At 39.1% G+C, this 20,459-nt stretch overlaps 1 non-coding gene across 1 annotated transcript; it reads left to right on the plus strand.

The window, feature by feature from the left end:
* The first annotated feature begins 301 nt into the window (after positions 1-301).
* On the plus strand, positions 302-405 carry LOC112759981 (small nucleolar RNA R71). Its single transcript, XR_003180440.1, has one exon. It is a non-coding gene; the product is annotated as a small nucleolar RNA R71 (small nucleolar RNA).
* Positions 406-20,459: the final 20,054 nt, after the last annotated feature.

Consider the following 20,459-nt stretch of genomic DNA (forward strand, 5'->3'; position numbering starts at 1 on the left):
TGTGTGTATTGCAGCCACTTGCTTTGTTTCTAATTTCCTGGTGAGCTCTGCTAGTTGCTTGGCAAACACTTTGTTTTGGGCTAAAATTGTATCAACATTGTTCAGCTCCATGACTCCCTTAGTGTTGTGTCTCTCTGAAGCATAGTAGTACTCATTCTCAGCCACTGTCTCAATCACTTCAATGGCTTCTTCCACAGTCTTTTTCCTGTTCAATGAACCTCCCGATGAATGGTCTACAGCCTTCCTTGATTCATAAGAAAGTCCATCATAGAAAATATGCAATTGCACCCAGTCATGGAACATGTCTGGTGGGCTTTTCCTTGTCAAATCCTTGAACCTCTCCCATGCCTCATAGAGAGTTTCACCATCTTGTTGTCTAAAAGTCTGAACCTCAGATCGAAGCCTATTGACCTTTTGTGGGGGGTAGAAACGTGCCAGAAACTTGCTTTCCACCTCATCCCAGGTTGTTAGGCTCCCCCTTGGATCTTCATTAGCACTCCCACCAAATGAACAATGATCCTCCACAAGTGATATTAGCTGTGGTTTGAGTTCAAAATTGTTGGCCTGAATGGGTGGTTTCTGAATGCTGCTACCACAATTCCCAGAGGTTGGGTTTATGTATGAACCAGGAACCCTCCTCTCGGGAATGGCATTGTTTCCATCCGCTCTCTCATGGTTGTGAACTTCTCTATCCATGTTGAGATCTAGAGCTTCCTCAAAATTGTCCTCAGATTCTCCTTCAGATTCCTCTTCTCTCAGTACTCTCTTCCCTCTTGCTTCCCTTCTAAGTCTATGAAGGGTCCTCTCTGGTTCAGTATATGGAGGAGTTGATGTCTCTCCTCTCCTACCTGTCATACAAGAACACAGCACAGGCACCAAACAAGTGAAATACTCTTGGTTAATGGAAGAGTATGGTTAGAGCAGTTGAGGAATTAATTCAAATAGTTAGTGAGTCAGTGAGTTAGTTGCTTAAATTTAAAGGCATAAAGAAAGAAAGCATGTAACAGAGTGCAGAAATTAAAATTCAACAAGTAACTTGAACTGAATTAACAAAGCAAGAAAAAAAATGCTCAATCTAGTTAACTTCCAATTTGAGAATTGTCAATCGAAAACCAATCCCCGGCAACGGCGCCATAAACTTGATGTGCATAAACTTGTTATGCTACGATTTAGGAAATTGCACGATCGGCAAAATTCCTTCCGGCAAGTGCACCGGTTATCGTCAAGTAAAAACTCACAATAGAGTGAGGTCGAATCCCACAAGGATTGGTTGAGTGAGCAATTCAGATTAGAAGTATGTTCTAGTTGAGCGGAATCAAGATTTAGATGAGAATTGCGGAATGTAAAATTGCATGAATTAAAGAGCGAGAAGTTAAATTGCTGAAATTAAAAGGGATGGGGGTGATTGCATGAATTTAATTGCAGAATGTAAAGAGAAAGTGGTAAATCAGAAATGGGAATTCATTGGGTGTTAGGAGATATTGAGATCTTCGAATCAAAACAACTTTTATCCCTTCCTCAACCAATGCATTCATTAAATTTTGCTTGGCAATCTTATATGATTGGATCCCAATCCCTTGGCTCACCAATTCTCTCTAAAAACAAACAAATTCCCAATCCCTTGGTTTAAATGTTCATAAGAAGAGATGATGCTCGATCACTGATTATACCACACAGTTTCATGAACCACAATTTGGTAGGATTACATGTCACAATATCCATCCAAACCCCAATCCAATTCACTGTGAGAAAGCTTCTCTAGCATGAATCCTCCATTCCTTTCCCAAGGTTCCGAAGGATTCCAATTATGGGTAGTTTCTTTCCCAAGACAACTACCCAATGGAATTAGATCGAGAAACTTTCTAACAAAATTCAAGAGAAAAGATTGAAGAAGAAGATAAAACTATTATTGATTCATTGAATTACAATAGAGCTCCCTAACCCAATGAAAGGGGTTTAGTGAGTCATAGCTCTGAATTCAATTACAAAACTAAAAGAAAATGATCCAAAGTTCTCCGTGTAAAAATCTCCTCGAGTGTGTGTCAACCAACTTAAATTCTATCCTATTTATACACTTTCTAAATTGAGCTTCTGTTGTGTTTCTTGGGCTTTGAGGCCTTTCCCTGATTTCCTTTTGCTTTGGGTTTATGATCCATAATCCTGATGAGGCTGTGATCCAATTCTGTAACATTCATTGAGCAAACTTAGTGATAAACAAGTAATGACACAAGACTCAACAAATTGAAGCTCCAGACTCATCAATTCTTCAGGCCCAATCCCATAAACCATGATATTCAATTGGGTTTCATACCATAATACGTTTAAGTTAATGTTTGTGCTCAAATGCTAACTTAAACTTCAATATATTTGGCCCAGAAACCCTTTCAAAAAGTGGCGTTTAAGTTGAAGTTTAAGTTTCAGTTTAAGGTTAAACTGAAACTTAAACGTGGAAATGGAAGAAAGCAACCCAGGAGTGTGAAATGTCGAACACGTTTAAGCTTCAGTTTAAGGTTAAACTGAAGCTTAAACGTGGAAATGAAGAAAGCAACCCTGGAGGAGCAATTGGGTCGAACACGTATAAGCTTCAGTTTAAGGTTAAACTGAAGCTTAAACGTGGAAATGAGAAAGCAACCCTGGAGGAGAGAAATAGTCGAAAACGTTTAAGCTCCAGTTTAAGGTTAAACTGGAGCTTAAACGTGGAAATGCTCCTGGTGCCTTTCTTACTTCTGGCGTTTAACCTCCAGTTTAAGGTTAAACTGGAGGTTAAACGTGGAAATGCTTCTTTGGTGAGAATTTGTGTCGAACACGTTTAAGCTCCAGTTTAAGGTTAAACTGGAGCTTAAACGTGGAAATGCTCCCTTGGTGAAATTCTCATTCTGGCGTTTAACTTCCAGTTTAAGGTTAAACTGGAGGTTAAACGCCAGTTCCAGCATTTCCTAGCCTTCATGATTCTGGCGTTTAAGCTCCAGTTTAGGCTTAAACTGGAACTTAAACGCCATTTCCAGCATTATATGGCTTGGTAGTTTAAGTTCCAGTTTAAGCTTAAACTGGAACTTAAACTCCACATGTGATATTCAAGCTTCCTTTATTGATTTTGTTGCTTCCTTGCCTAGCCTCTTCTTCCCTGAAATCATCCAAACAATTGCATCAAAGTCTTGCAAAATTTCATGAGAAATCTTCCATTCATAGCATTCAAGTAATATAACTAAAAACTCATGGAATTTGCATCAAAATCATACTGTTTGGATGGTTCATTGCTTTGTTATTCATTTAACCATTCTTGGTTACTTTAAGCTCAAGAAAATGCATAAAACAACTAAAACTAACAGAAAAATGCTAGTTTGGTTGCTGTACATATTTATGCTTTTGTAGATACTCTTATTTTGGTTGTTGCACACTTTTAGTATATATATATATATATATATATATATATATATATATATATATATATATATATATATATATATATATATATTGCATCTCAGTTGTTGATTGTGATTAGAAAATTAATAGATTACTGAAAGTCTAGTTGACCCTTTTTATATAAGAAATGTGTTTTGATTGAAAAAGGGGTAAACTAGGAGAATTTAAAAAAAAAAATTTCTAAATCACAATTTTGCAGTAGAATAAGCTCAATCAATATGATGAAATTTCCAAGAAACTTATTTTTAGGGCACCACCCCAATTGGTTGAGAATTTTTTTTAGAACTTGCTTGAAGTATATACTTTGTGGATCATGTTTTGAGCTAAGAACACAAGCATGTGAGATTTGGGCCTAATCGTGTGGTTACATCATATATAACCACTTATTTTCATTCTTGTGTGAGTTATTTTCTCTCTATGATTGTAATCTTTGATTTGTTTGATTCTTTATGTCCATTATTTGCGTATACATGCATTTATATGATTGAGGCCATTGTTCAAATAGCTCACTTACCCAAATAGCCTACACTTTTATCTTCCATTGTTAGCCAAATGTTGAGCCTATGCTTAACCCACTTATTCTTAATTATAGCACACTACAAGCCTAAGTGAAAAACAATAAATGTCCCTTGTTTGGATCTTTGATTAGCTTAGGCTAGTGAGATTGTTCATTGTTTGATTTTGGGAGAGTTGGGAACATTGGGTAGAGATAAAAGTGTGTTTATATTTTTATTGAAAAATTTTGGGAATTGGGTATATACTCATGTATTAATCAAATGTAAAACCATATGCATTAATACTTGTATATATACTTTACAAAAAAATAAAAATAAAAATAAAAATAAAAATAATATATATATATATATATATATATAAGAAAGAAAAAGAATTGCAATAAAAAGGGCACAAAATGCCCCAAGGTTCAAGGTTCAATAATAATCAATGCATATGTGTGGTGTTTAAAATAGAATGCATGAGTATGCGAAAAAGTGAAGAATGGGTAGTTAGGTTTATTTAGAATTGTATAGGTTGTCATAGGTTAGGTGGGAAGTTTAAGTTAATCAAAGATTCAAATCTCTAACTCACTTGACTATATGCATCCTACCTTGACCCTAGCCCCATTACAACCCATAGGAAAGCCCTCATGATATTTGTATACATGCATGAATTAATTGTTGATTGTTAGATGAAAAACAAATCTTGGAAAGCATGATTAGAGGAGAATTGAGTGAATCAACCCCATACACTTGAGTGCTTAGAGCGGATACATATCCGGTGAGGGTTCGATCGCTCAATTACATGTTTCCACCCTTAATAATCTCCTCTTGCAAGTTTGTGAACTTTTTCGATGATTCAATCCAATTGTGGTTTGCTTGATTGCAAATACCTTAGCCCTTGTGCTTACATGTGTACTCTTGGAAATTGACTTGTTTTGACTGAGCCATTGCATTCATGTAGATAACTTGCATATAAATAGATTGCATTTAGTTGGTAGCTTGCATTGAATAAATGTGATACCCTTTGCTTCTTTCTTGATTTTAGCATGAGGACATGCTTAGTTTAAGTGTGGGGAGATTTGATAAACCCCGATTTCGTGGTTTATTTTGTGCTTATTTTGGGGGATTTATCCACTTTTTCCCACATTTATTCAATGAAATAGCATGGTTTTGTAATTCTCCCTTAAATTATGCTTAATTGTAAAAACATGCTTTTTAGGCCTTAAATTGGTGATTTTAACCCACCTTAATTCCATTCGATGCCTTGATGTGTTTGTTAAGTAATTTCAGGTTCATTAGACAATTATCGGATGGAAGAAATGAGGAGAAAAGCATGCAAAGAGAAGAATGCATGAAGAAACAAAGATTTGGAAGGAACCAATCGACGCGCACGCGTACAAGGCGCGCACGCGCAAACGTGGTCTCTCACAAGGATGCGCACGCAAACATGCCGCTTCCGCACGGATGGGGATTTGCCAATCAACGCGCACGCGCACATGGCGCGCACGCGCCAACACTCGTACTTGGCCCACTTAATGGCAAAATGCTGGGGGCGATTTCTGAGCTGCCCAAGCCCAAATCCAACTTGTTTCTGAGTGTATTTCATGCAGAATTGAAGTCCAAGCAAAGGGGGAGCAATTAGTTGTAGGTATAGCATTATGTAGGTTAGTTTCTAGAGAGAGAAGCTCCCTCTTCTCTCTAGAATTAGGTTAGGTTAATCTCTTCTAGATTTAGGTTAATTACATGTTCTCATCTCATTTCTTTTATGATCTCTTACTTCTACTCCTTGATCCTCATGATTTGTAGTGTTAATTTTACTTTCATGCTCTCTTTTACATTCATGCACTTATGTTGGATTAGGTTACATTTAATGCAATTTTAATGTTGATGTCCCTTTAATTGATGTTGATTTGAGTTGTGAATTTACTTTTCTTGCAATTAATAGTGGTAGATTTTAGTATCCTTGCAAGTTATGATGTCAATTTTTATTGCACTCTAGGTGTTTGATGAAATGTTTTCTTCAGTTCTTGAGTAGTTTTGTCAACTCTTGGTCTAGGCCAAGGGACTTAAGTGATCTTTAGTTTTGGATATCATGGAATTGGTAATTTGAGAACCCTGTGTGATCAATTTGAAGCCCATTGACGCTATCCACTACTAAACCAATTGATGGGGAGGTTAGGACTTATGGGTGGATGTGATTAGGCCTATTTGACATACTTCCAGTCTAGGAGTAAATGTGACGTACTTAAGGCTTCGAGAAGTAGACTTAATGGGTTGGCCTCTCATAATTGTCAATAATTGGTATTAACTAGGATTGTGATCTTAAGTACCCATTTCTTAGCCAAGAGTTCTTTAAATTGCTTTCTTTGCTTACTCGCTCAATTTACTTATTTTCTTGCCATCTCATAAACAAAACCCCTTTTTCTTCCCCTCTATAGTCAATACACATGCACTCCATTGGTTCCTAGGGAGACGACCCGGAGTCTTAATACTTCGGTTAATTCTTATTGGGGATTGTTAATTGTGACAACCTAAATTTTTGATTGGGAGGATTGTTTGTTGGTGTAGAACTATACTTGCAACGAGATTTCAATTGTGAAATTCTATACCGACACGATAATTCCTTCGTCTATCAAGCTACAATGAAGATGTGCATCAAAGATGGAACAATCAAAGATGGGAGGAGCCTCAAGGGATTGATCAACCTTCTTGGCAACCACAACCTCCGGTTTCTTATGGGTATAATTCTAATCCTAATGCATATCAATCTAATGGATGTGGTGACCCTTATTGTGATTGTCAACAACCACCACCACATGCCTATGAACCACCCCCTCAACATGACTTTGAACTACCTTACTCACAAGCCCCCTACAACCAAACACCACATTATGACCCTAATTCTTATCCACCATACCAACCACCTTATGAACCATATGAACCACACATGTAACCCCCACCATTCCAACATAATTACATTCAAGAACCATCTCAATATACACCATCTCCATACCCTTACCAAGATGAACTAACTTCTAATTATGAAACTTCCTTCCCAAACAATGATCCTTCTTTTTCCACACCACCTCCAATGGATGATTCTTTCCAAGAATGCTTTAGTTCTTACATTCGAAGGCAAGAAGAGAACCAAAAGGAGTTTAAGGAGTTAAAAGCCAAGATAGCTACCATAGCAGAAGCTGTTCGCAATATGGTCTCCTCCCAACTAAGCCTAAGCAACCAAGGCACTCCCATTGACGAATGTGGAGAAGCAATTAAGGAGCATAGTGAGAGAGTGAATTTAGAGCTTCAAGGTGAAAAAGAGGAGTTGAAGAACGAATTGCCACAGGGGGAGGAAGTCAAGACAATTGAGCCGGAAGGAGTGGTTGAAAACATAGGAGATGTTGGAAGTCCATGGGAATGTAGAATTATGGAGCCCTCTTTCAAGAAGCTTGATATTGATGTTGAGGAGGGTGTACAACTTCCAAGGCATATCAAGGTGGAAAACTTTGAAGAGGTTGATCAAGAGATGGATTCAACATTGATGAATTTTTATGTACAATTGAATCTTCTCCCATTGGGCTTGACATGGAGATCAAGGAAGAAGATGTACAACCTCTCTTGCCCTTGGTGAGCAATGAAGAAGAAATTGAATTGGAAGTGAGCCATCAAGAGGAAGATATTGAAGTTGAGGAAAGTTGTAAAGAGGTGGAGATAGTCAAGGAAGAGCACAAGGGAGTGGAGCTTGCAAGATCATTGGGGCCACCCCTTCCTAAGTCACCATCACCCAACACAACATTCAAGTGGGTAAAATTCTTATCCCTAAGCTTTGATTTCTCACTTGAATATGGTTTGATTGAAAATAATGGTCAACTTAGAGCTCTTTGTGGAGTTAAGAGTAAGAGAGAGTTGTGTAATGGTTGGAATCATCACTCTAAGTTCATAATGGTTGCATGCTCAAAGTTTGATTGCAAGGTTTGGTGTAGAACCAAATTGTATGGGTCTAGGAATTTGTTTGGAGGCTTCTTTGAGAATTCCAAGGCTAAACCACCCAAGTGGAATAATGATGATCAATTTGAAGATGGGTGTCAAAACAAAGTGTAGGATCCCAGATCGCACGAGGAGAATTAAATTTGGGAGCCCATGGCTTGTGTGGAACTCCATCAAGGCTTGGAGTTATCATCTTTGAAGACTAAAGCTTATTGGAGATTCAAGCATTGGTAGATGTTCAAGGATAGCTTCAAGCACAAGCCACCTTAAGAGGAGCTCCCCATAAGTCCAACTTAAGGACAATAAACAAAAGTACCAGGTGGGAGACACCCCACCATGGTAATATCTTTTCATTTTCTCTTTTGTAAATATTGGTAGAATTAGTTTAAATTCATATTTAGAGTAGTTTGTTGAGTTTAATTGGTAGTTTAATATGTTGAATAAAGTTTTATGGTGTTTGGGTAGCTGTTTTTAGGTTTGGAATGCTTGGTTTGGTGCAAGAACTTGGAAAAATTTAGAAAAACAGAGCACCAACCCGCGCGTGCACGCACCTGGCGCGTACGCGCGCCTCAAGCATTTTTGACCATCCACGCGGGCAGGCTATGTGCGCGAACGCGTGGATTGAAAAATCTCACCCCTCCATACATTGACCCGAGAGTTGCGCCGACACTGCACCAGCACCTTGCCTAAAGCACAAACCACCCGCGCGTGCATGCACCTGGCGAGTACGCGTCCTTGAAGCTAATTGCACAATACGCGCGTTGATACGTAAAAAATTAATTTCACGTAATTACCGGCAAATATACCGGGTCGTATCAAGTAATAAAACTCACTAAGAGTGAGGTCGATCCCACGGAGATTGGTAGATTAAGCAACTTTAGTTAAATGGTAGATTTAATCAAGCAAACATGGTTTTGATTTCATGAGATTTGTGATTTTTGAACATAATTGCAAAAATTTAAATGGCAAGGAATTTAAAGAACTAGAAGAGAGAAAGAAGATGAAAGTAAATAACTGAAACTTAAAATGCAAGAAACTTAAATGACATTAAAGATAAATTGCAAGAAAGTAAAGATTGCAGAATTTTAAAGAGCATAAGAGTAAATAGCAAGAAATATAGAAACAGAATGTAAATGACAAGAATAATGAATTGCAAGAATGTAGAAGGGAATTGGGTAATGGGTATTCAAACAACTAAAGAGCAAAAGAAATGAGAATTGATGATGGAGAGGATCATTAGGGATCGGAGATGCAAATTCTCATGAATTGATGTTGATCAATTCCTTCTCAATCATAGGTATAGATCCATGGCAAATTGTGGGTAATTGAGTCCCAATCTCTTGGTAACTCAATTTCTCTCAACACAACTAATTGCCACTCTCGTGATCTAATTGTTCATGAGAAGAGATGAAGTTCAATTTCTAATCCAAGCCACACAACTTCCAGAATCTCAACTAAGGTAGCTTACATCTCACATACCAACCAAAGTGTATTGATCAAGGAAATCATGAAAGGATGAACTCTAAACTGAATTATGTGACTCCTTTCTCAAATTCACCACATAATTCATATAGATTAATCCCTCTCTTGATGGTGATTGAATCTTTGAAGAAAAAGAGTTTCCTCTTGGATTAACCACTTGAATTAAGAAGGAGGAGAAGAGATATCAATTCATTCAAACAAGTAGAGCTCTTCCCCCTAATGAAAGTGGGGTTTAGTGAATCATAGCTCCAATTTCAATAACAATTGCAATAGATGAAAATCAAACTAAGTATTGAGAAGAATGAAGAAGAAGAAGAAGTTCTTGAAACTCCAATTCAAAGTTGCCAGAAGAAAACAAAATAAAATATGGTTGAGAAGCAGTGAAAACCCAAAAAAAAACTCTATGTGTAGAAGTAAAAGTGTCTAAGAGTAAAAATTGCTAAAAATAAAAGTCAAAAGTAAAAGTCCCTTCAAAGTACCAAACTCTTCTCTATTTATACTACTCCTAAAACTCCTTCAGAGATCTTTAATTTGGGCTACCAATGTGGGCTTTCTCTTTGTTGAATTCCTGGCTCAATGGAAGAAGTGTTGCTAAACTTGGAAGGAGGAGTTCATTCATAATGCTTCTGGCCCAATGGCTTGGCATTTTTGCCAATAACGCTAGCCTTAATGCACGTTGGCAACGTGCATGGTATTTTCTAGGAGTGGGCTTTGATACTTGAGCGTTGTTAGCCCAAGTTGTTGCTAACAACTTGCTTTTTTTCTTCTTGACTCTACTTTCATGCTTAATGTTGCCCAGAATTTGAGTGTCAATCCTCTGCTTTAATTTAGACTATCATACATCATTGAAAAGCTCAGAATGTCTTCTTTCTAATGCACTTGGAATCACCTCAATTGGAGCTTTGTAGCTCAAGTTATGCTTCCTCAAAGAAGGTAAGGTCAGGCTGCCAAGTTTATTGAAGTTGTTGCTGAACACGCCCCTCTCTTCCCAAGTTGGCAACGTGCCAAGCCTTCCAAGGCTGAATCATGGGGCTGGCGTTGTCCTCAAACACGCCCCCTTGTTGGCACGTTGGCAACGTGCTCGTTGCTTCCCTCCAGGGCTGCTTTCTAGCCTTCAACTTTGCTTGTCACGTTGCCTTGGAACACACCTATAGAGCTTGGCATTAGCAACGTGCTTGAGTGAGGGAGGATTGCTCTCCAAACTTGTTTGCTGCGTTGCTTTGGATAACGCCTATGCACTTCAGCGTTGGCAACGTTGGCTTCCTTTCCTGGACAGCCTCCTTGCTTGGCGTTGTCATAAAACACTCCAACACTTCCTGGAGTTGGCAACGTGCTCGAGCCTTCCTTAAGGCTCCATGCTTGCTGCTTGGCGTTGTCATTGAACACGCCTATGTTTCCTGGCGTTGGCAACGTGCTTGAGTTGGAAAGGTATCATCCAAGCTGCCTTGAGTTGTTGCCAAACAGGCCAATGAAGGCTGGCGTTGGCAACGTGCTCGATGGGTGGAGATCCAAGGCTTGCTGCGTTGCCTTGGAACACGTTTCTTATTCCTGGCGTTGGCAACGCCAGCTTCTCCCCTTCCTGGGCCAAGTCTTGACGTTGTCTTCAAACACACTAGTGAAGCAGCACGTTAGTAACGTGCTCTCCAGGATTGCCTCCTTCCAAGCTTTCCCCCCTGGCGTTGCCTCTAAACACTCTAGTGAAGTAGCACGTTGGCAACGTGCTCGAGCTTCTTCCCTGGGTTGCCTTCAATTGCCTATGCTACTGGCGTTTCCATCAAACACGTCCATGCATCATGGAGTTGGCAACGAGCTTGAGCTTTGTGCTTGCTACGTTGTCCCTAAACACGCCTTTGGAAGCTGGCGTTGGCAACGTGCTCGAGCTTCCTTGGCTGGACCAAATCTTCTAGCTCAGCATTGCCTTGAAGAACGCCTATATATTCCCACGTTGGCAACGCCCTCGAGCTCCTCCCTGGCCCAATTCCTTGCTTGCCTGCGTTACCATCAAACACTCACCCTTTCTCCAAGTTGGCAACGCTCAAAAGTGTTCTCCAGGGCTGCCTTGCATTGTTGGGCGTTGTTGATGGACACTTTAGTTGAAGTGCAAGTTAGCAACGTGCAACTTCTCTATATTCATTCCCCAGGGCTGCCTGGCGTTGCCTTGGAGCACGCCCTTGTTCCTGGCATTGGCAATGCCCAACTCCTCTTCTTCTTGCCCAGTTTACTTCTTGGCGTTGTTGCCAAGCACTTCAATGTAATTCCAAGTTAGCAACATGCATGTTTCCCATCTTGAATTAATTGTTAGCCACTTGCTTGTTTCATTCTTGCTTCAATGCCTTCTTGTTGCATCACCTATCATAAACAAGGAAACTTGCTTCAAAGTCTCACCAATGCATGCAATCAATGTAATCAACTTCATGAGATTTATTTATTTATGCATTCCTTGACTCATTTGCATGAAATTAGCCACAATTAACATGGTCCTTGGTATTCTTATGCATGAAAACAAAACTCATAGAAATACTTGTTTAATTCAAAGAAAATGAGTGAAACTAAGCTAAAACTAACTAAACTGACTAGCTAATCTAGCAATTATGCAAATGCATCACAACACCAAACTTAAAATATTGCTTGTCCTCAAGCAAGAGATAGAATAATTTGACAAAAGAGTTTAAGATGCAAGAATTGAATGTCTTAACAGAGAAGAATTCTTCCATGAAAAATGTCATCCTCAATTGTGTAGTCACCTGTTTAGTGGAACTGATCAAGGCTAATCTAAATTCTTAGTTGAAATGCTTGCTCCAGTACTAGGTTGGTTAATTTCACTAGACTCTTTTTCTTTACCTTAGCATATAGTCCTTAAGTTATTCTTTTCTCTACTTTTCTTTTCTCCCTTTTTTTTTCTTTTGTTTCAATTTGAGCTAAAAATCTTGTCTTAAGGCGGCTCTTTAGCATAAGCTTTCAATCAACAATCCCAAACCAGTTGGTTTAAGTTGTTAAGTGTTGAAGCACTCTTAAAGATTTACTAACTCAAGCCTCTCTCCTTAACACATTCAATCACAGGCATATAACATTGAAACTTTATCTGGATAGTGGTGTCCAACACCTCTTTGGGTTGCTAAATGTTCTGTTATAGAGATACTCTTGAATGTGGGTTTTCAATTGATAATCCCGAGTTAGTTAACTCAAGTTACCGGGTGATGAAGCACCCCTCGGATTTACTAGCCCAAGTATGGCTCTTCATCATCAAATTCTCTTATCACATTAGTGTAGAACTCATGGATGAGAAGCATGCTCACTTCTTGAGGTTGGTTACAGAGAAGCTCCTATCCCCTCTTCCTAATTATTTTTTGTATCTCAGAATATTCCTCCTTTTTTAGCTTGAAAGGTAACTCCGGGACAACATCTTTGCTTGACATCCAACTAAAGATACGCTCATTGTGTTTGGATTTGAATCTCTTTCGATCAAAGTGGCTTTGTTCTTCATCTGTGATGGTTTGCTTGTCCCTCCTAGCTCTTGATGATGAGGCCATTGAAATTCAATTGCAAGGGTTAAATCTTCCAACACCAAACTTAGATGAATGCTTGTCCTCAAGCATAAAGAAAATGTTTATGAAGGGGGGGTAGATAGATATGGTGACAAGGTAAATTATACAAGCTAGAAAGTGATTGTGAGAGGGAAGTGGGTGGTTCGGGTAGGCTAGGGGGAGTTAGTGCACTCTAAGTTTTGTTGAGCAAAACATAGGTTCAAAGCTAAAAATCTGCAAAGCAAGGATGATTTAAAAGTTGAATGTGAATTCGGCTGAGGTGAATTGATGAAATGGGGTGATGGAGAAGGGTATATATGAGTGAGGATAAAGTGAGGTTTGATGAATATGGTTAGAGTAGTTAAAGTGATATTTATGATGGGGGAATGGTTTTGAATGTTCGGTCAAGGCATGGGGAAAATGAAACTTCTTTGCCTAATGCATGCTAAGGTGTTTTCCTCAATGCACATAATTCAAGACTCATGTGATTTTCTTTTCCTTGTGTGTCCGTGACTTCTCTTCAAGGATTCCCCATCACTTCTTTCTTTCACTTCCCTGCAACAAAATTCCAAAACATTGAGATTCTTGAAGTGTCTTAACACATGCCAACAAATTATGATGATATTATCTTAAAAAATTTACACTCTCTCTTCCTTTTTTTTTTGTGATTGCTTCTATATTACTAAAAGAAATAACTACACTGTTGCTCTATGGTCTAGTATTTTCGTGTATGTATAGACACCAAACTTAGTTTGTGACTAAGTGTTGTAAAGAAAACTTTTGCAATTATTTTGAGATTGGTCACACCAAACTTAGTTCTTTGCATACACTATATGCTAGTTCACTCTTTATTATCACTTAAAGCATGAAAATAAAAGACTCCTGTGCATGGGTTGCCTCCCATGAAGCGCTTGTTTATCGTCCTTAGCTTGACATTGCAGCTCTTTTGCTCATGTTAGTAAGTGCACATTTTCTTCCTTGCTCCAAGAGCCACCAAGATAAAGTTTCACCCTATGTCCATTGGCTGTGAAGGTCTGTTTTGAAGCTTCATAAAGTAATTCCACATAGCCATGAGGGGATACTTTGGTGATGGTATATGGACCAGTCCATCTAGATCTGAGCTTTCCAGGGAAAATCTTCAGTCTTAAGTTGAATAGCAACACTTTTTGGCCTAATTCGAATGTTCTTTGGGAGATCCTCTTGTCATGCCACCTTTTTGCTCTTTCTTTGTATATTCTGGTATTTTCATATGCCTCCAATCTGAATTCCTCTAATTTATTGAGTTGTAGTAACCTCTTTTCTCCTGCTGCTTGAGCATCTAAATTCAAAAGTTTGGTGGCCCAAAAGGCCTTGTGTTCAAGCTCCACAGGGAGATGGCATGCCTTCCCATACACCAGCTGAAATGGAGATTTTCCTATGGGCATTTTGAATGTTGTTCTGTATGCCCAAAGTGCATCATCCAGCTTCCGAACCCAATCCTTTCTTGTTGCTCCCACAGTTTTCTCCAGGATCTTCTTTAGCTCTCTGTTATCAAGTTCAGCTTGCCCATTTATCTGTGGGTGATAAGGTGTGGCCACTTTGTGAGTAACTCCATATTTGTGAAGTAGAGAATTTAATTGCTTGTTATAGAAGTGGCTTCCTCCATCACTTATAAGTCCCTTGGGCACTCCAAATCTTGTGAAGATGTTTCTCTTTAAGAATTGCAACACTACATTGGTATCACATGTAGTGGTGGCTATTGCTTCTACCCATTTTGAAACATACTCCACTGCCACCAAAATGTATTTGAATGTGTAGGATGGAGAAAAGGGTCCCATGAAGTCTATTCCCCATAAATCAAAGAGTTCCACTTCCAAAATGAACTTCTGAGGCATCTCGTTTCTCCTTGTCAAAATTCCTGTTCTTTGACACTCATTGCAATGGCTCACAAAGTCTCTAGCATCCTTGAAGATGGAAGGCCAGTAGAAACCACTTTGAAGTACCTTTGCAGCAGTTCTCTCAGCTCCAAAATGGCCACCATAGCTTGAGTTGTGACAATGCCATAGTATGTCCTTCATCTCAACCTCCGGTACACACCTTCTTATCATTCCATCTGGGCACCTTTTGAATAGAAATGGCTCATCCCAGAAGAAGAACTTAGCCTCATGTAACAACTTCTTGACTTGTTATTTTGTGTATTCTTGTGGTATAATCCTTCCTGCCTTATAGTTTGCCATGTCTGCGAACCAAGGAACATGTTGAATCTGCAAGAGGTGCTCATCTGGAAATTCTTCATTTATTGATTGAAGATTGTCTTGACATGTATCTTGTGGCACCCTTGATAGATGGTCAACAACTTGATTTTCACTACCCTTTCTATCCTTTCTCTTAATGTCAAACTCTTGTAGGAGTAGTACCTATCTGATTAGCCTTGGTTTGGCATCCTGTTTTGACATAAGATACTTAAGAGCAGCATGGTCAGTATATACTAAAACTTTAGATCCAATCAAATATTGTCTAAACTTATCAAAAGCATATACCACAGCTAGCAACTCTTTCTCTGTTGTAGTGTAATTTCTTTGAGTTTCATTCAACACTTTACTTGCATAGTAGATAACATGAAGCTTCTTTTCCTTCCTCTGCCCCAACACAGCACCAATTGCAAGGTCACTTGCATCACACATGAGTTCAAAAGGCAATCCCCAACTTGGGGGTGTGATGATTGGTGCTGTGGTGAGCTTAGCTTTTAGAGTTTCAAAGGCATGTTTACATTCATCATCAAAGAGGAAAGGGTTGTTTACCACCAGCAGATTGCTTAGTGGCTTTGCTATTTTAGAAAAATCTTTAATGAATCTTCTATAGAATCCAGCATGCCCTAAGAAGCTTCTAACAGCTTTCACACTAGTTGGTAAAGGAAGTTTTTCTATAATTTCTACTTTTGCCTTGTCCACCTCTATACCCTCTCTTGAAATTTTGTGACCAAGAACAATGCCTTCGGGTACCATGAAATGGCATTTCTCCCAGTTTAAAACCAAATTGGTTTCTTGGCACCTCTTCAAGATTAGGGTAAGATGGTGCAAGCAAGTATTGAAAGAATCACCAAAGATAGAGAAATCATCCATAAAGACTTCAATAAATTTTTCTACCATATCCGAGAAGATTGATAGCATGCATCTCTGAAAGGTAGCTGGGGCATTACATAGTCCGAATGGCATTCTCCTGTAAGCAAAGACTCCAAAAGGGCAAGTAAAGGAGGTCTTCTCTTGATCCATGGGGTCAACTACGATTTGGTTATATCCAGAGTATCCGTCAAGGAAACAGTAATAAGCATGGCCAGCCAGCCTTTCCAGCATCTGGTCAATGAAAGGAAGGGGGAAATGGTCCTTTCGTGTGGCATCATTCAGCCTCCTATAGTCAATGCACATCCTCCATCCAGTCACTGTTCTTGTTGGAATAAGCTCATTCTTCTCATTGACAATGACAGTCATCCCACCTTTCTTGGGTACTACTTGAACTGGGCTAACCCATGGACTGTCATAGATGGGGTAAATGATCCCAACTTTACATAGCTTCAGTACCTCTTTTTGGACCACCTCTTTCATTGTGGGATTCAATCTTCTCTGAGGTTGTACTATTGGTTTAGAATTTTCCTCCAAGAGTATTTTGTACATGCATATGGCAGGGCTTATGCCTTTCAAGTCATCAATGGTCCACCCCAGCGCCTCTTTGTGAGCTCTCAAAACTACAAGTAGCTTTTCTTCTTCCTCAGCACTCAATGTAGAATTGATGATCACTGGGAAACTGTCCTTTTCACCAAGAAATGCATATTTAAGATGAGGGGGTAGTGGTTTCAACTCTTGTTGTGGTGCCTCTTCTTTCTTAGCTTCACTTGGTTCCTCTGGTGTTTCCAACTTGTTCTCTTCTTGTCCTTGGATGTCCTGGACTTCCTCCTGTTTCACTTGATGGTTTATTTCAAGTACTTCTTCAACTAAAGAATCCACCACATCAATCCTCATGAAACTCTCTTTCTCAACGGGGTGTTGCATTGCCTTGAAGACATTTATGGTCATTTGCTCATCATGTACCCTGAAGATCATCTCTCCCTTTTCCACATCAATGATTGTTCTAGCTGTAGCCAAAAAGGGCCTACCAAGGATAACTGAGTTGCTCCCCTCTTCGTCCATATCTAGGACTACAAAATCAGCTGGGAATATAAAGTTCCCCACTTTCACCAAGAGATTCTCAACTACACCATTTGGTATTTTGATAGATCTGTCAGCAAGTTGGAGTGACATCCTTGTGGGTTTCAACTCTTCTATCATCATTTTCTTCATCATGGTAAGGGGCATTAAGTTAATGCTTGCTCCCAGGTCACAGAGTGATTTGTCAATGGCTATACTCCCAATTGTACATGGTATGAGGAAGCTGCCTGGATCCTTGAGTTTTGGTGGCAGTCCTCTTTGAATAATGGCACTACACTCTTGCATGAGAATCACTGTTTCTTTCTCTTGCCAACTCTTCTTCTTGGTGATTAATTCTTTAAGAAACTTTGCATATAGTGGCATTTGTTCCAAGGCCTCCGCCAATGGGATGTTGATTTCAAGTTTCTTAAAGATTTCCAAGAACCTTGGGAATTGTTGATCTTTCGTTCCTTTGTGTATCCTGGTTGGATATGGAAGCTTGGGTACATAGGCTTTCACTCCTTCATTCTTGTTCTCCTGTTGTGGCTTCACACTCTCCTTGTTGTTGGGATGGTTGTCTGGAGTGGATGTCTTGCTTTGTGGCTTTTCATCTTCCTTGCCTTCTTGAGGTGTTGCTATCTTGTCTTCATCTTACTTGCTTGATGTGCCTTGCTCTTTGAGTTTTATTGCTTCCTTGTTAGGACTTTCTCCAATTACTTTGCCACTTCTCAACTGAAGAGCTTTGCATTCTTCTCTTGGGTTGGGCACTGTGTCACTTGGGAGGATATTGGTTGGCCGTTCAGGTTGTTTAGCCAATTGTCCCACTTGCCGTTCAAGGCTCTTCATTGTAGCTTCATTTCTCTCTTGCACTTTGATCAAGCTTTGAGTGGACTGAGCAATTGCTTGTAGGGCTGCCTCAAGACTTGAAAGCCTACTTTCATGATGGTCAATTGGTGGTATAATGGGGGTAGAATGTGGTTGCTGGAAGTTTTTTGTAGGGGTAGTGTGGTAGTTTTGGGGGTTAGATGTTGGTGCGGGAATGCTATTTTGATGAGTTTGTGGATTGTGGTGAGGTGGTTGATATGTGTTTTGTGGTTTCTTGTATTGGTTAGTGTTGTTGGATGGGTGGTTTTGGTTGTGTGTATTGCGGGAATGGTTGGAGTTGTTGTTCTTCTGCCACTGGTTTTGATTATCACCCCATCTCAGGTTGGGGTGGTTCCTCCAGGATGAGTTGTATGTGTCACCATGGAAGTCGTTTTGAAATGAACTTGAGGTGTTTTGTATGTATTGAACTTGTTCTTGTTGCTGCTCAACATTGCCTGCTTCATTTTGACCTCATTCAATTGAAGCCTGATTTGTTGTACTCACTGAAGCTAGTTGGAGGCCATCTATTCTCTTAGCCATCATTTCCATTTGTTGCTGGATTTGTTGGTGCATCAACTTGTTCTATGCCAAGATAGTATCCACTCCCTCTAGTTCCAACACACGTTTCTTTTGAACAGGTTGACGTTACCTCTGATGAGCAAAGAAGTATTAGTTATTTGTCACCATGTCTATGAGATTCTGAGCTTCTTCGGCTGTATTCATTAATTGTAGCGAGCCTCCTGCAGAGTAATCCAAAGATTCTTGGGATTTTTCTGTCAACCCTTCATAGAAATTTTGAAGTTTATCCCATTCACTGAACATCTCAGGTGGACATTTTCTAATCAAGGTTTTGTATCTTTCCCATGCTTCATACAATGTTTCCCCATCCATTTGAGTGAACGTTTGCACCTCTGTTTTCAACCTGATGATCCTCTAAGGCGGATAGAATTTGGATATGAATTTATTCACCAGATCATCCCAAGTGTTGATACTTTCTTTGGGAAATGTCTCTAGCCATTGAAATGCCTTATCCCTCAAAGAAAATGGGAATAATAGCAGCTTGTAAACATCTAGATGCACACCATTTGTCTTGACAGTTTCACAAATTCTTAGGAAGACAGATAGGTGTTGATTTGGGTCCTCAAGGGGACCTCCTCCATAGGAGCAATTGTTCTGCACAAGGGTCATGAGTTGAGGCTTCAATTCAAAATTGTTTGCATGAACATTGGGGGCAAGTATACTGCTCCCACAGTGTCTTGGATTTGGGAGAGTGTAAGAAGCTAGAACTCTCCTTTGAGGTGGGTTGTTATTGTTATTGGCTACTCCTTCTGGTGGATTTGGTGGATTTGTTAAGTGTTCCTCCATATCTTGGAATTCATCTTCTGACTCCTCTTCTCCAACAATGTTTTTCCCTCTTTCAGCTCTTCTTAATCTTCTGAGGGTTCTTTCGTCTTGTTCACAAAAAGTGGGTATAGTTCTCCTTGTACCTGACATGCAACCCAAGCATAAGAATCACACAACACCAGAAAGGCAATAACACTTCAATCGATGGCTGAGGTGAAATGTTAATTGGTTTAAGCAAAAATTCAAACAGTTAGTGTGTTAGTTAAAAGTTAAAGAATAAAAATAAAAAGTGCTAGATCTAGATCTTCACTTTACTTAATCATTGTTAATCTAATTCAATCCCCAGAAACGGCGCCAAAAACATGATACGTAAAAAATTAATTTCACGTAATTACCGGCAAGTATACCGGGTCGTATCAAGTAATAAAACTCACTAAGAGTGAGGTCGATCTCACGGAGATTGGTAGATTAAGCAACTTTAGTTAAATGGTAGATTTAGTCAAGCAAACATGGTTTTGATTTCATGAGATTTGTGATTTTTGAACATAATTGCAAAAATTCAAATGGCAAGGAATTTAAAGAAATAGAAGAGAGAAAGAAGATGAAAGTAAATAACTGAAACTTAAAATGCAAGAAACTTAAATGACATTAAAGATAAATTGCAAGAAAGTAAAGATTGCAGAATTTTAAAGAGCATAAGAGTAAATAGCAAGAAATATAGAAACAGAATGTAAATGACAAGAATAATGAATTGCAAGAATGTAGAAGGGAATTGGGTAATGGGTATTCAAACAACTAAAGAGCAAAAGAAATGAGAATTGATGATGGAGAGGATCATTAGGGATCGGAGATGCAAATTCTCATGAATTGATGTTGATCAATTCCTTCTCAATCATAGGTATAGATCCATGGCAAATTGTGGGTAATTGAGTCCCAATCTCTTGGTAACTCAATTTCTATCAACACAACTAATTGCCACTCTCGTGATCTAATTGTTCATGAGAAGAGATGAAGTTCAATTTCTAATCCAAGCCACACAACTTCCAGAATCTCAACTAAGGAAGGTTACATCTCACATACCAACCAAAGTGTATTGATCAAGGAAATCATGAAAGGATGAACTCTAAACTGAATTATGTGACTCCTTTCTCAAATTCACCACATAATTCATATAGATT

This window comes from Arachis hypogaea, chromosome 16, assembly GCF_003086295.3.
Source record: "Arachis hypogaea cultivar Tifrunner chromosome 16, arahy.Tifrunner.gnm2.J5K5, whole genome shotgun sequence".
Lineage (NCBI taxonomy): Eukaryota > Viridiplantae > Streptophyta > Magnoliopsida > Fabales > Fabaceae > Arachis > Arachis hypogaea.